General features: G+C 34.7%; 2 long non-coding RNA genes across 2 annotated transcripts in view; both read left to right on the top strand.

Moving 5' to 3' along the window:
* The window catches only part of LOC136038195 (uncharacterized), a 38,608-nt gene extending 37,173 nt beyond the window's left edge, over positions 1-1,435 (top strand). Inside the window, exon 3 of the long non-coding RNA XR_010620151.1 lies at positions 1,280-1,435. This is a non-coding gene — a long non-coding RNA (uncharacterized LOC136038195). The remainder of the gene's footprint in view (positions 1-1,279) is intronic.
* Positions 1,436-7,152: 5,717 nt separating this feature from the next.
* On the top strand, positions 7,153-14,785 carry LOC136038194 (uncharacterized). Its single transcript, XR_010620150.1, has 2 exons — positions 7,153-10,697; positions 14,245-14,785. It is a non-coding gene; the product is annotated as an uncharacterized LOC136038194 (long non-coding RNA).
* The last annotated feature ends 559 nt before the right edge of the window (positions 14,786-15,344 follow it).

Here is a 15,344-nt window from a genome sequence, read left to right as displayed (position 1 = left end):
CTAAAGTAATATTGTAGTCGTATTCTGTTTCCTTGGTTAATTCAAGTTGTGTGAATTTCCACTTTTTATCAACATTTTATCAGCAAATGTTTGAAAAAAATTGATGCCGTTCCACTGATTCAAACTGAGAATTCAGAGACCTATCTATACCAGCTACATAAAAAAAATAAACACATGATTATTTAACTTCTTTTATAAACAATTTTTCGAAAATCTATTCTTCGTAAATGATTACTTGCATCTTTGAAGGAGTATTTCGACTCATGTACTTAGTTTTTAGTATATACTTATACGAACCTTTATAAAGTTCTAAAAAGTTTGGCCTTCATAATGTTTTAGGATGAACAGTGGATGTGATATGTCATATAATGCAGGGCTTTAATTAGATAAAAACAGGCAGTAAAGTGGCCACCATTTGCTCACCAAAATCCAAAACTTAAATTAATAATATTTGCACTTCTCATACATTTACTTTCTATTATACAAATCTCCTAAAAACCAACAATCTGGTAAAAATACTCTGCTTTGCAAAAAGAGTAACTCCCCAAAATGAATACAGACAGCCAAAAAAAGTAATGATATCAATTTTTTCGCCTCAGTACCATAGCAAGACCAGAAAGCAAATTTTTGACAGTAAAAAGTAGGGAATATTTTGCATTTCAACCCTGTTGTGACAGCACAATCCTGAAATTTCATATTGACTGCCTAAAGAAGTTAGGATATTAATTACCCCTCCTTGTTATTACGAAATGAAGATTTTAACCTCACAGTTATCTTTTTTGGTAATCTGGACAAATCCCTTGATAAACTTAAATTTAATTAAATAATTTTGGCGCTATGTGTCATTAGTAAAATCTAACAGAGACCCCACAAAGTAACTGAAAGATTGTTTCAGACTTGTTTGCAAAACGAAATAATCTTAATTATTAAAAACTTCTAAAACTCAAGTATTAAAAGCAATTACAAATAAAATAACTTTCGTGTTAACCCAAACCAGAGTAAGCGATCCCAACCACAAAAACACCAATACTTCAGGGAGGGGGCCGCACGCTCCGAGAGCCCCCTGGATCTGCCACTGCCCTCAAAATTCTCAGAAAGGCTCACCTGAATGTCCGTCGTTATTTCGGAAAACCAAGGTCATACATGCCGTTTTTATTACAGACATCGGATTTTATTGTCCAATCTTGGATTCATTACTTTTGGTTTTTATCTTTTAACTCTCGTGCCTATTTTCATTGATCTTATGTTTCTTAACGACTGACTTCTGTTTCAATTTTAGGGATACTCCTCATTCATTTCAATTCAACATTAGAAAATCATAATTTTGCTGTGGACAATGATGGATCGAGATACAATGTCTCAGAATGGTTCGAGAGTTCCGAAACCTTTTACGATCAAAAGTACTCGGACCTTCAATGGTAAGTTTTAATTTAGGTTTGTGTTTGTTTGTACATGTTCTAAAACCTCTTTTTTCTAAAGAAAGGATAAGGGTGGTTATTAAGAGGTAGAACAAAACAACGAAATCCAATGAAAATCTTATCACAACTTAAATGGACTAGCTATTGAATAATTTTTGTATACTTTTTTTGTTCTCCCTCTCAATATCTGTTTTGTAAGTCGGAAGATTAATGGTCAAAGAGAGATAGAGTCCCTGTCTAATGTCCAATCTATTGGCCCTTAACCATCCTGGTATTCAAAAGCATACTGAATACCTTTTATGACCTTGGATGCTTATTTAAGGTATATGTTTCCAGATGTTTTTTTTTCTCAGCCACTATAATTTTTTCTTGTTTTAACTATAGAAGATAATTGGGATATCAAGTTGGTAGCAAAATTTAAATTTATCCATCCAGACAGCTACACTCATGAGATATGCTTAAAAAATTGTGTAAAAAAGAAAAGGTCTCAATAGGTTTCCCAAATGAAAGAATTCTGCAACAAAGTTAATACTGCAAATTTAGCATTATTGACAAGAAGTTCTTTCTTAGAACTTTATATAAACTATATCGGCTTTAATTGGGGCTGGTAATTGTAGTAATAACTTCAGGTTAGGTCAAGCTCTGGTGACGTCAGCGTAGCAAAATATACCACCTCTGATGACACCCTCTGGGGGGGAGGACCTTATCACACCTAAGGGCTTCCAAACTTTTTCTCTCCAAAATAAATTTATAAACTGAAAAAGACCATTATTTTTATTTGAAAAGCATAAAGTTGCCTTCTCATTGCTAGATTGCAATGTTTTAGGGTAATTCCCAACGCGTGACACTGAATGGCTGACGCTTTGCACCCTCTAGCAGGCATCACCGCACATAAGGCATTTTTTGGGCCTTTTTCTGCAGAAATGTTCACTTACACTAGAATCGATCATTTAAACTTAAAAAATATCCCAATTAGCATGCCATCTGATGATCTCTGTCAATTGAGACCAGCTTGGCACAAAATACCAGCCCCAGTGACACTTTCTGGGGAACAAATTATGACAGCTAAGGGTTTTTCAACCTTCAAAATAAATCTATGAACTAAAAAATTGAAAATTGTACTCATTTGAACAGAGGTAACTTGCCATATCATTGTTAGATTGCGGTGCTCCCTAGTAATTTTCAGCCTCCAATGCTGAATGACTGACAAACGACACCCTCTAGCAGGTTTTATCACACATATTAAATTTTCTGGTGTTTTTCTACAAAAATATTGGTTTACACTAAAATCGATTGTTCAAACTTAATGAAAAAATACCCATTAAGGTTTTTTTCTGATGACACCTTTTGGGGGGTATATTATCACACCTGAGGGGTTTCAACATATTTCTCTTAGGAATAAACTTATAAAGAAAATGATCATGATTTTCGTTTGAACAGTAAAAACCTGCCATTTCATTGCTAGATTAGAATGTTCCATGGCAATCCCCAGCCTGAGACACTGAGGGGCTGACACATGGCACTCTTTAGCAGGTATTTTCACACATATGACAATTTTGGGCATTTTCTCACAAAAATATTTTTATACACTAGAATCGATCGAACGTAATGAAAATTCCCATTGGCGTTTCCTCTGATGACTCTAACCAATTGAAGCTAGCATGACACAATATACCAGCCCCCAATGACACCCATCGGGAGTACATTATCAAATTTAAGGTTTTTTAACCTTTTCTCTAAAAAAATAATTTAATAAATTAAAAATGACCATTTAAAAATGGAAACCTGTCATTCCATTGTTAGACTGCGATAATCCATGGTAATTCACAGCCTAAAACACTCAATGGCTGACACACAGCACCCTCTTAAACTGTGTTCAGACATTTTTTTTATGAAAACTATGCTTTAACTCCATTGGTTCGTGTTTTCATAAGTGAACCCCTTCCTGGTGTCCTCAGAACTTTTTACACAACCATGGAATTATGCGGCTGCCCTCTGTGGCACCAATGCGGCATCCGTCATCTTTAAGGTATTTTTCACAATACTAAGCTTGTAAATATAAAATTAAACACTGTTTTAAATTGAACAGCGGAACTTACCGTTTCATTGTTAAAAAGTGTTTGTCCAAGGCAGTTCAAGCCACTCGGAATTTTAAAAAAAAATTTGAATAAGCCATCTCCTTATTTCCAGGAGTTTAGTAGAAACTGGTTGCATCTTATCCCACCATTGCACCTCTTATCATTTCTAAGATATTTTTAATTGTTTAGTTTAATAAAGTGATTCTGGTTACCTCGGATCTGACCCCCTCTTTGAACGGCTTCATCCCAAACTCTAATGGCTTCCAACCACGGTTCCGCCGATTCGAACTCCAGTCCCAGTTCGAGCGAATCTGGTTCCGTCAGTTCCGGTTCCGTCAGTTCTGCCCCCGACTCCATGGTTCTAATTCCACCAATTTGCTGTAAGCTCTTATCAGTTCTAGTCCTAATCCTAGTTTTATAGATTTTGGACCCGTCAGTTCTAGCTCTGCCACTTCTGTCCCCGATTCTGTCTTCGTTCCACCAATCCTGCTTCCAGTTCCGGTTCTGGTTCCACCAACTTTCAGACATTACCTACATCTTGCAAGTTAATATCAGAATCTAGAATGGTTCTCGCAAAATCATGTTTGCTACTATCAAAATATTATCAGAAAGTACCCAAACCCAGCGTTGTACTATCAAAATCTTATCTGATATTATCAAAATCTAACATGGAGACATCAAAATCACGTCTGCTTTTAGCAATTTTAACTTAGTAATAAGAAATCATGTCTGTTATACTAAAGATTATCAAAATCTTTTCTGATATTGTAAAACATCTCTCTGGTAATCCTTTGCCAGAATCACCTTTGGTAATATCAAAACCACACAAGATACCATCAAAATCATGGAAGTTAGAAGCAAAAGGTTACGTGGCATTATTGTAATCTTGGAGTTTTTAAACAAAATATCTTCCGTAACAATCAGAATGTGACTGATGTAACCCAAATCTAATATAATGGTATCAAAATCATGTTACCTATTAACAAAACTTTACAGAGTGCTATCACAATTCTGTTTTCTATTATCAAGACTATAAAAATCTTGTCAAATATAATCAAAACCTTAGTCTTGCATGATATTACCTAATCATGTTAAATATTACAAATTCTTATCTTTTATTGTCAAAGTCTTGTAAGATATTATGAGAATCATTTTAGGCATTACCTAAATCTTGCAAATTATTATCAGAATCTGGAATGGTTCTAGCAAAATCGTTTTATCAAAATATTGACAGGCATTACGAAAATCCTGTGTGGTATTATCAAAATCAAGTCTGTTATTATCAAGATCTAAAATGGTGACATGAAAATCATGTCTGCTATAATCAAGAGTATCAAATCTTCCCTAGTATTCCCAAACTCTCGTCTTATATTATCAAGACCTTGTCTGATATTATGAAATACCCTGTTCTAAATTGTCAAAACCTCTACTGATATAATGAGAAACTTTACCTGGCAATATCAAAACCATATACGATACTATCAGAATCATGCAAGTTGTTAGCAAAAATCTTTGATGAAATTATCGTAACCTCACAAGTTATTAACAAAATGCATTAAGAAACAATCAATACGTGACTGCCACTACCCAAATCTAACATAATATTATCAAAATCATGTTACCGATTAAAGAAACTTAACATAGCGCTATCAAAACTGTGCCTGCTGTTATCAAGATTATCAAAATATTGTCAAATATTATCAAAACCTTACATTATACTATCGAAGTCTTACATGGTATTACCAAATCATGATAAATTTTACAAAATCTCGTCTTGCATTATCAAAGTCTTGTGAGATATTATGAGAATCCTTTCGGGCATTACTTAAATATTGCAATTTTTATCAAAGTATAGAATGGTTCTAGAAAAATCATATCTGTTACTATCAAAATATTATCAGGCATTACAAAAATCCTTTGTGATAATATCAAGTTCTAGTTTGTTATTTCAAATATTTAAAAGGGTGACATCAAAATCATGTCTGATATTATCAAAATTTAACTTAGCAATATGAAATCGTGTCTGCTGTAATCAAAATCATCAAATCTTGTCTGATATTATGAAACATCTCGCACTACATTATCATGATCTCGACTGATATACTGAGAATCCTCTCTAGCAATATCAAAACCAATCATCAACATTTTTCAAATTTTATCAGAACCATGCATGATATTATCAAAGTTTTGCAATATTACAAAATCTTGTTAAATATTACAAAATCATGTCTTGTATTATCAAAGTCTTGAGAGATATTATGATAATCCTTTCGGGCCATTACTTAAATCTTGTTAGTTATTATCAAAATAGAGTGGTTCTAGCGAAATCGTGTTTGTTACTACTAAAATCTTATCAGGCATTATCAAAATCTAGTCTGATATTGCTAAAATCAAAATAGTGACATCAAAATCAAGTCTGTGCTTATAAAAATTTTGCAAAGTATAACCAAACTCTTGTTTAATATTGTCCAAATCATTTCTCATAAAATGAAATATCTCGCAGTCGATTAATATAATAGCAAACACAATTATTATAGCATTATGTTAAGTCTCGTTAAAAGGTAAGATGATTTTGATAGCATCATATTAGATTTGGGTACTATCAGTCATGTTGTTATTGTTAGGGAGCCTATTTCGTTAATAATTTGCGAGATCACGATAATACGATGTTAGATTTTGCTAATAACTTAAATGATTTTGATAGTATCTTGTGAGTTTTTTTTTAGTGTAGTGTCAGATTTTCGACAATATCAGAGAAGATTTTGAGCAGACATAGTTTCATATTACTATATTAAATTTGGTAGTAGCAGACAGTTTTTGATGTAATAATTGTAAACTTTGACAATAACAGACTAGATTTTGATAATAGCACACAGGATGTTGGTAATGGCTGATAATATTTTGGTGGTTACAGACATAATTTTGCTAGAACCATTCTAGAAATTGATAATAACTTGTAAGATTTAGGTAATGTTCTAAAATTAGTAAATCGTAATCAGAATTACAATCAGGATTGGTTGGACCGGAATTAGATTTGTTGGAATCTCAGGATCGGGGAGAAAAAATGTCGGGAAAGGTACAGACGGAATAGGAATCGATGGAACTGGGGCAGGGACGAGAACCAATGGAGCGGGGGGTAAAATTGGTGGAATAGGAACCGTGGATTCGGGGAAAAGGTGGTGGAACTGAGACTGTAGTAACCAGATTCGCCGGAACCGGAATTGGAATTAGAATTAGTGGAACCATGGCTGAATGTCAGCAGAATTGGAGGTTACTATATGAACTTTGAGTTGTTTTTGAACAAATAGCCTTCTCAAAATTTTAAAGCATGCTTTTGTTTCTTTTAATTCCAAGTAAGGAGCGATATTAAAACTTGAAACGAACAGAAATTATTCCGTATGTGACAGGAGTTGCCCCTTCCTCAACGCCCTCCAATCTGTGGTTACTTAAAAATGCAACTACATTTTTTTTTTTACGAATAAATATACGTACCTTACGAATTAACTTACGTAACGAACTTCTATATTTGTGTATTTTTATTACGTATATGAGGGGGCTCATCCCCCTCGTCAATACCTTTCTCCTTACACTAAAAATTGAATGTTGTCCCAAATCTTTAAGAATTATTCCTGAAGGACGTAAAATAAATAGTTGAAATTAAATAATATACTTTAGCGTAAAGAGCAAGGTATTGTGGAGGAGACAAACCCCCATATATACGTAATATTTTGTTTTGTTTTTAAGTTTTAATGCTTCTCATTACTCCCAATTAATTTTGTTTCTCATTTTTTAAATAATGCTAGAAAATCCTCAACCCCCTTCATAGAAATTCTCTTTCATCATGAAAAATTCGTCCATGGAACTCCCTCGTAAACCCCCAACCAACCCTTACCCCAATGTGAAAAATCCCCTGAGAAGGCCTGTACACTTCTTAATAACCATTACTATATGCAAACAATGGTCAAAGCTTGTAACTTGAAGCCTCTCCCCTAGGGACTGTGGGGAACTAAGTCGTCCCCAAAGACATATTTATTAGGTTTTTGAATAAGTTGAACAAAATAGCTATCTTAAAATTTTGATTCAGTGACTTTGAGGAAATATTTGCGTAGGATAAGGCCTAGGCACCCTCCAATTTTTTTTGTCACTAAAAAGGGAACTAGAACTTTTAATTTCTGTTACAATGAGCTCTCTCGCGAGTTTTTAGGACCTCTGGGTCAACTCAATCACCCCTGGAAAAACAAACAAACAATTAAATACGCATCCATGATCTGTCTTCTGATAAAAAAAAAAACAAAATACCACATTTTTGTAGATAGGAGCTTGAAACTTCTACAGTAGGGTTTTCTGATACACTGAATTTGATGGTGTGATTTTCGTTATGGGTCTATGACTTTTAGGGGGTTTTACCCCTTTTTTTCAGACTCACAACTTCTGATTGGTAAGACTAAACTTGATGAAAATTATATATTTGAAATTAATATTAAGTTGTAATTTTTTATGTGATTATTGTTATCAAAATTTATTTTTTTAGAGTTTCGGTTATTATTGAGTCGGGTCGCTCTTTAATACAGTTAGTTACCACAAACTGTTTGACTCTTAAAAAGGGCACTAGAACATCTGATTTTCAATCCAAAGAGCCCCCTTTGGAGGTTATATGACCATCCTTTCCATAAAAGCCTTATATGCCCTCGGAGAATAACTTACAACCCTTGCACTGAGGTCTGTGGGAGGGATTTTGAGTGTGAACTTTAATTCCATGTGTTTTTGGAATTCATGGGCGTAGATAATAGGTGGACAAAAACATTTGTCCAAGAGCAAGGTGGACAAATCTTTCAAAAACATTTTCGCTAGAGAGGATTTCCTGAATATTAATAATAGAATGGTTTTTTGGTCCAGATCCCCAAAACGCAGTTCCATTGAGGGGATTCCGCTTTTGAATCCTATTATGGACATGAAATCTTTGGAATATAAAGGTTCCCTGCAAAAATGTTTTGAAAAAAATAGTATCTTAAAGTACTATGTATCACCCATGTTTGCACCGTCGCTACGAAACACCACGTGTGCGTGTGTGCCATATGTTATAATTGAAGATTTCCTACGGGACCTGAAGAAACAAGTCACGTAAGATTGCGTCACTTACCACCAGTAAACATTCCCCTATTACATAAAAGCCAAGGAAACCTTAAAACTTCTTGAAAAATATCTTGTCTATGAAATTGGTTGCTAGACCCTCCCCACTCTTGGTGGATAGGCTAGGGCTCTGGTTTAATTGGATGCTAGGCTCCCCCCAGTGACTTTAGATACTATAGCCCTGGTGATGAGGCTAGGGGGCCGATAAAATTGGATTCTAGGAAGCCCCCTAACGAAATTGGACGCTGGATACCCCTGGTAGTCAGGATTGGGCCCGGTAAAATTGAATGCTAAGGGTTTCTGGAGGAACTGGAAGCTAGAGGCCTGGTGGGATTTCTCGCTTGGGGTCTGGCGTCTTTAAAGTCACCCACTAGCGAGCCTCTGAATGGTTTTCTGGCCTTTGTTGGTTTACTAATGACTCTTTGTTATGTAAAACGCAAAAGTTAATATTCCTTATGACGCAACAGACAACTGCATATCCTACACAATATTTTGTGTGATGAAACAGACACTTGTATCTTGAAAAAGCTACAAATGTTTCAGGACTGGTGCTTCAAGGATTAGGACACCGCTGGAATCCACAATGCTGTCACTACTAATATGTAGTTGGCAAAAAACTTTAAACTCATTGACTATCTTAGGATTTTATATCGACACTTATATAGTCTAAGTTTGTTAATTGGAGCTTGAAATTTCGACTATAGATTTCTCTCATGCATTTTATGTGATGATACAATTTTTATCGTATCATCTTTTTTTCAAAAATCAGGCGAGCTTACTCAGCTTTCTATCTTCTGATGGGTATATTTAAACTTCAAGAAATATATAAATTTGCAAACAGCCTAAAAAATAAAAAATTTTATACAAAAAGCAAGGACAGGCACCTAATCTTATCTTAGCAGTGTTATGTCTGCAGCGTCTTTGCCTCTGTATTTCTCTCTCTCCCTTTCTCTGTCCCTCAATTTTCGTTATCACTATCCTCTTAATCACTGTCGTATATTTGTGTTTCCATCGCTGTCTTTCTCTTCTGTTTCCTTCTTTCTGCTTATCTCGATGTCTCTTCGCCCCCTCTCTCTCTCTGTCAATGTTGTTTTATCTGTTTGAAATAGTTCATTTAAATAAGTGTAAAATTAGTTATCGTTTAATATGCAAGGCGTGTTTTTTTTTTCTTTTCTTTTTTTTAAGTAAGGTCTTTTGGAACATAAGTACACAATGAAAACTTATTCAAAAAAAGTAAATTTGTTCTTCAAAAAATTTAGACTTTCTTCTATTTGACAGCATAGTTACCAAGTTTGTTGTGACACATATCATATCTCTGAACTAATTTTAAATTGACTGCTGTATAAAAACTTGTCGCCTCTTCTGGTAAAGCATGAATTCACTTCCGTTTTTACATTTTTATCATCATTGTAACGGTTGCCACTGAGGTGCAATGAGGTGCTGCTTGAGTTGGAGAAACGCTTGGTAGTTACTCGGTGCAAGATCAGGACTTATATTCTGAGTGATCTAAAACAGTCGAAACTGTCGAACAGCTGTCCATGATTTTGTGCTGTGAAAGAGTCTGTTCAAACTTTTAATTCCGGTGACAACCGATAAAAAGATGACGACGACATAAAACCAGCAGTGAACTCGTGGTTATTGGAGACGGTGGAAAGATGAAGACTTTACTTTAAAATAAGTTGAGAATTATATTGAGTGTTTGGAAAAACTTGGTAACTATGTCAAAAAATAGAATTCTGGAAATACATTCACTTTATTGAAATAATATTTTGCTGTGTACATATATTCAAACGGAAAATACTTAAAAACACGCCAATATACTCAAACTTTAGTAGTTTGACTGAAACGTCAATTGCTGTACGGAACTTAAAATATTTCAGGAGATCTTATAGAATTTGAAAGAAACCCCATCATCAATCACTGGGCAATATACATCGGCCCCTGGAGCTTCATTGGCGATAACGGCAAGATAAATTTTGCACAACATGACGTGGTGCATTTGTCTGGGTATGGTGACCCTAGACTGAGCCCATCCTTCTTGTTTTTTGTGAGGTCGCCCATTTCCTTCGCCGTGAGTATCCCTTTTTTAAGTTAGCGTAAATTAATTTCCAAATCAAACGCAAGCTTTACTCCTTTCCCCTTTTTCTGTGATGCTTGTTCTATATTAACTTCATAGGATACCAAACTTTTTTCAGTGAGTCGTATTAACTTGTGATCTTTGTAACAGAACACTTTGAAGCTTTCTCTGCCTTTGCTATCTTTAACGATTTGCAGGTTCACTGATGGCGTTAGCCAACACCTTTGTGCCGGGATGCCTGATGGACTTTGGAGACCTCCAAAAGTTTATTCCATCGTACTCTGACATCCACGTAATGGTTAACAATTTTATCCAAAACAAATATTTTGCAGTGCCATGCAACACTGTACACAATTCCAGTAGTTGTGCAGTGAAATAAATATCCAAACAAAAATTTATTCTTGGCTAAGAAATTAGTTGGAGAACCCACTGCGACATTATGGCATGTAATTTGACGAAAGGTCCTGATTTTCCGAACTAACTCTTTACTTTCCAAAATTTTACTTTTTCTTTATTCTTTATTAGAACTTTATACAAACTATGCTGCTTTTTCTTATATACAAATTTGGACTGGTAATTTCAGTAAGATTTTCAGGTTAGGTGAAGCTCTGGCGAGAGTTCTTCTCTTGGAAGATAAGAAAAACTAAATCGGAGAATTCGACAGCTCTTTCGTCCGTAAAGACTTAAACAATAAGAATTTGTTGGTTCCCAAGGCCAACTATGCTTTCAAAGGAAATAAACCTTCTTGAACATTTTGTGGCTTTATGTACTTAGCTTAATTTTGACGATTTTTCCTCCATTTTTTTTTAATTTGGTAGCTGCTATTGCAAAATTTGCAAAAAACAATATGGAAGCCTTTTCTTAACAAAAATGGATTTGCGTTTATTGTCCTATGTTTATAACATACTTATATTGTGTAAATTTATCTTCATCTCTTTCCTTGGTACTTCTCAACGAATCTAAAAAACCACAAATGAAATAAAATTCTTAGATTTGGAAAACCCAAATTTGCACCCGCTGGAGGTGTTCTCCGGGGGGAGAGGGGGGGGGGGTTTATTCCTTAGTGGGTGTTTTCGTGGAAGGTTATTTTTCACGGAGGTGACTTTCCGGGAGGATATTTTCTGGGGGTATTTTTCACGAGGAGTATTTTCCTCGGGGGTACCTTTCAAGGGAGTATATTTTCCGGGGAGGGGCGTAAACACCTCGAACTGCAATAAAATATGCAACTGTTGACTACAAGTCATCGGGACCTTTCGACGTACTATGTGTTCCCTTGAGAGCCCTCCATTTTCCCAAGGAAAGACCAGCAAACAAAGCTGACACATTTGGAGGCTGCTGCTTACAACAAAAATCACAAGTTATACACAAGCCTGTCACATGCTGTGTGCAGGGGTCTGGCATTGAAATCGGCTGCATAATTGTTTTTTTTTTTTTTTTTTAGTTGACATATTGCTATTTCTGGCCACTAAAACGATTTTAAAAGGTCACAAGTTTAAGATAGATTTTTTTTTCCCCTGGTGGCTCTAGGGAACCTATAATGACACTATGCACTCAAGAAGAGAATCCTATTGTCCGTGGTTACAAAATAAGAGGCAATGAGAATCAATATATACAAGCCTGTCGTGTAGCCATGCCTGGGCTTCTGTCTTCTTTCTTTTTTTTCTTTTTCTTTTTTTTGTAATGTGTTTGTGCTGTTGCATTGGATATTTTTCTTTTCATTATATATATATATATATATATATATATATATATATATATATATATATATATATATATATCGTCAGACTCTCATCCCATCTATGCCTGCCGCTTAAAGTATGGATATATTGACAATATCTGCCAATATATAGGCAAAATTGGACTATAAATTTGGATATAAACAATTTCCCTTCCTCAGTTAAAATCGACAATTGTCAATTTGGCAATATTAATTGCGAAAAAGGCAAGGTAGAACCTCAACAGGTTGACTCTAGTTTGGCATTGTGGAGTGACAGGCATGAGAGGTGTAGCATAAGTGGAAGACAGTAACAATCGGCAATTAAAGGGATAAAATTATCCTCGCACTTTATGACTATTTAATTGGACAATCTGTCTTGGCTTTTTCTACAATTGGCCGTGACTTGACTTTTCCCACAACTATTCCCCTTTTCAATTCAAAATATATTTTTTTCTGTTAAAAGAAGACGAGATTTTTACAAGTTACAAGAAACCTAAATCAAAATTAAAAAGTTGTATTTTTTTTTTCTGTTAAAAGAAGACGAAATTTTTACAAATTACAAGAAGCCTAAATAAAATTCTTGAAATTATCAGCTTAAAGCAAAAAGAAACTACTTTTAATATAAAAAAATCCAGTACAAAAAACGGCAATACCAAAAAATACAAATGGCGCTAATCCTGTTTAACTCTCCAAATTAGCTTCTCATTGATAACCGTTTCAGTCTTTTATAAGGATCCCTTAACATAATTTCTGGCTGTCGGAGCACTAAGTAGCTCGTATATGACAAGCTCTTAAATTTTTATGGCACTTGTTATCTACCAAGTGTCATAAAGCGATCGCAAATTCTGTTTGGTCGTTTCCGACAGAATTGTCTTATTACAGACAATTAGAAATTGTCGTTTTCCCGATTCGACTATCTGGGGGGGGGGAGTCGGGGCGGTTAAGTTGGGAAAATTAGAAAAAACAAGGTATTTAAACTTACTATTGGGTTATCGGATCTAAATGAAATTTGATGCTTGGAAGGGTATCGTGTCTCAAAACTCTTATTTTAAATCCCGACCGGATCTGATGACATTGGGGGAGGAGCCTAAAATTTTAAGTAAATAATTTTAATTAATTTTAAAATTTAATTAATTTTAAATTAATTAGAATTAAAAATTAAGAAAAAAGTTTTTCGAAGAAGAAAGCCTTCTGAGGTCCAATATAATACCAAAACAACATCATTGATTTTTTCACTATATTTTCCACAAAAGTTGGTGCTTATCAAACAGTTTGTGGTAACGAACTGTAGTAAGAAGCGACCCGGCTTAATAGTAGCCGAAACTCTAAAAAACGGAATTTTGATACCAAAGTTTTTACATCAAGTTTTTTACTGTTTTAAAAATTAGAGTTGAGAGAAAGTGTCAAACTCTAGCGTAAAGAGCGGGGCGTTGAGGAAGAAACAGCCCCTTTCATATTTGAAGTAATTTTTGTTCGTTTTAAGTTTTAATGTCGCTCGTTACTTTCAGTTAAAAACACCTGTGTTTTTTTTTCGTTTAATAAATATGATACACTTCTCTGGGTTCTCTTCTATGTCCCACTAAGGGTTGGGGGTATTTGGATCATTTGGATCATTGGCTCTACAATCACTATTGACTCTTAAAAAAGGTACCAGGACTTTCGATTTCAATAAAAACCTTATATATCCTCGGGGGGGGGGGGGAAAATTACAACCCTTGTCCTGGGTTTCTGGGGGAGGGGTAGTGTAGGAATCAATTTTTATAGTAAGTTGTTGTGGTTTTGAAATTAAGAATACAAGCGCAAATGATTAAAATTTTGTTCCAGGTCATTCCAGTGCAGCTTCCGGAAGGAAACAAAAAAGACATTTAAAAAACGCCTTATTTGGGTTATATCTTTTAATTTGAGTTATAGATTACTAAGTTAAACACAATTACTGGGTATAATCTAAAGGCAGCTTATTATGATTTTTTTAAACTGTAATATATTTTTCAAACACAGAATGGGGGAGGACTATTTTCAATATTTAAATGATTATTGAAAAAAGTCATTGTTCCTCTTAATATTCCTCTGGCTTCTAATTTCCCATTCTTCTCTTTCGGGTGAAACAGTTTCCTTTTGGGTAGCTTTCCACGCCTTGCCAAGCAATTCACCAAACTGAGACTTCACCTCCACCATCACCAGTTACTGTACAGATCATGCTGAATTCACGAAAAGGAGAACCAACTCAGTGCATTTATGTATTTCTTTACTCTTTTGTAGACTTTACAATAACTTATATAACTTTTTTCTTTCAAATCAACAACAATAACTTTGTTCTTTCAAATCAAGACTTTTTTCTTCAAAAATAAACTTGATTATATTTTTATGTATTGTTTTGATTTAGTTATTACTTTTAAGAAATAGATTTATATAGGTTAGCATTCAAAGTTGGATCCAGATTGAGTGATTGCTTGCATCTCAGGAATTTTAAAATAAGAATCGTTTTACTGCGGACCCTAGTCTAGTGGTTTTAAGTGGCATAATATTTTGTCAAGGACTCGTCCCGTCAAGGATCCCCAAAATAATATTTTGTCAAGGACTGTATCCCTCGAGCGGTAGAAAACTGCTGATTAGAAAAATATAAAGCTTTGTAGCTTTTCAACAGGACAAGTTAGAAGACAGTCAGCTTTGCAGTTAAAGCAATGCTGGATGTACGAGAATAACACTGCTGCAGTTAAGATAGAAAATGAGGTTAGGAACTGGTTTTGTATTGTGACTTAGTTTCGTATTAAATCTTGAGTTAAGCAAGGGCATTCTGATAGAGTTTCTCCTAAGGAAAACATCAAAGGCTACGGACAGCATGGAATCAAATGGGAAAGCAATATTCTTCAAGACTTCCAGATTATGCTGATGATATAAGAATTCTAAATGAAAGTGTTTGCTAA

The sequence above is a fragment of the Artemia franciscana genome, chromosome 17 (genome assembly GCF_032884065.1).
Source record: "Artemia franciscana chromosome 17, ASM3288406v1, whole genome shotgun sequence".
Taxonomy (NCBI): Eukaryota; Metazoa; Arthropoda; class Branchiopoda; order Anostraca; family Artemiidae; genus Artemia; species Artemia franciscana.
Note: the sequence above shows the minus strand (reverse complement) of the source record. Positions and strands in the feature narration are given on the sequence as shown.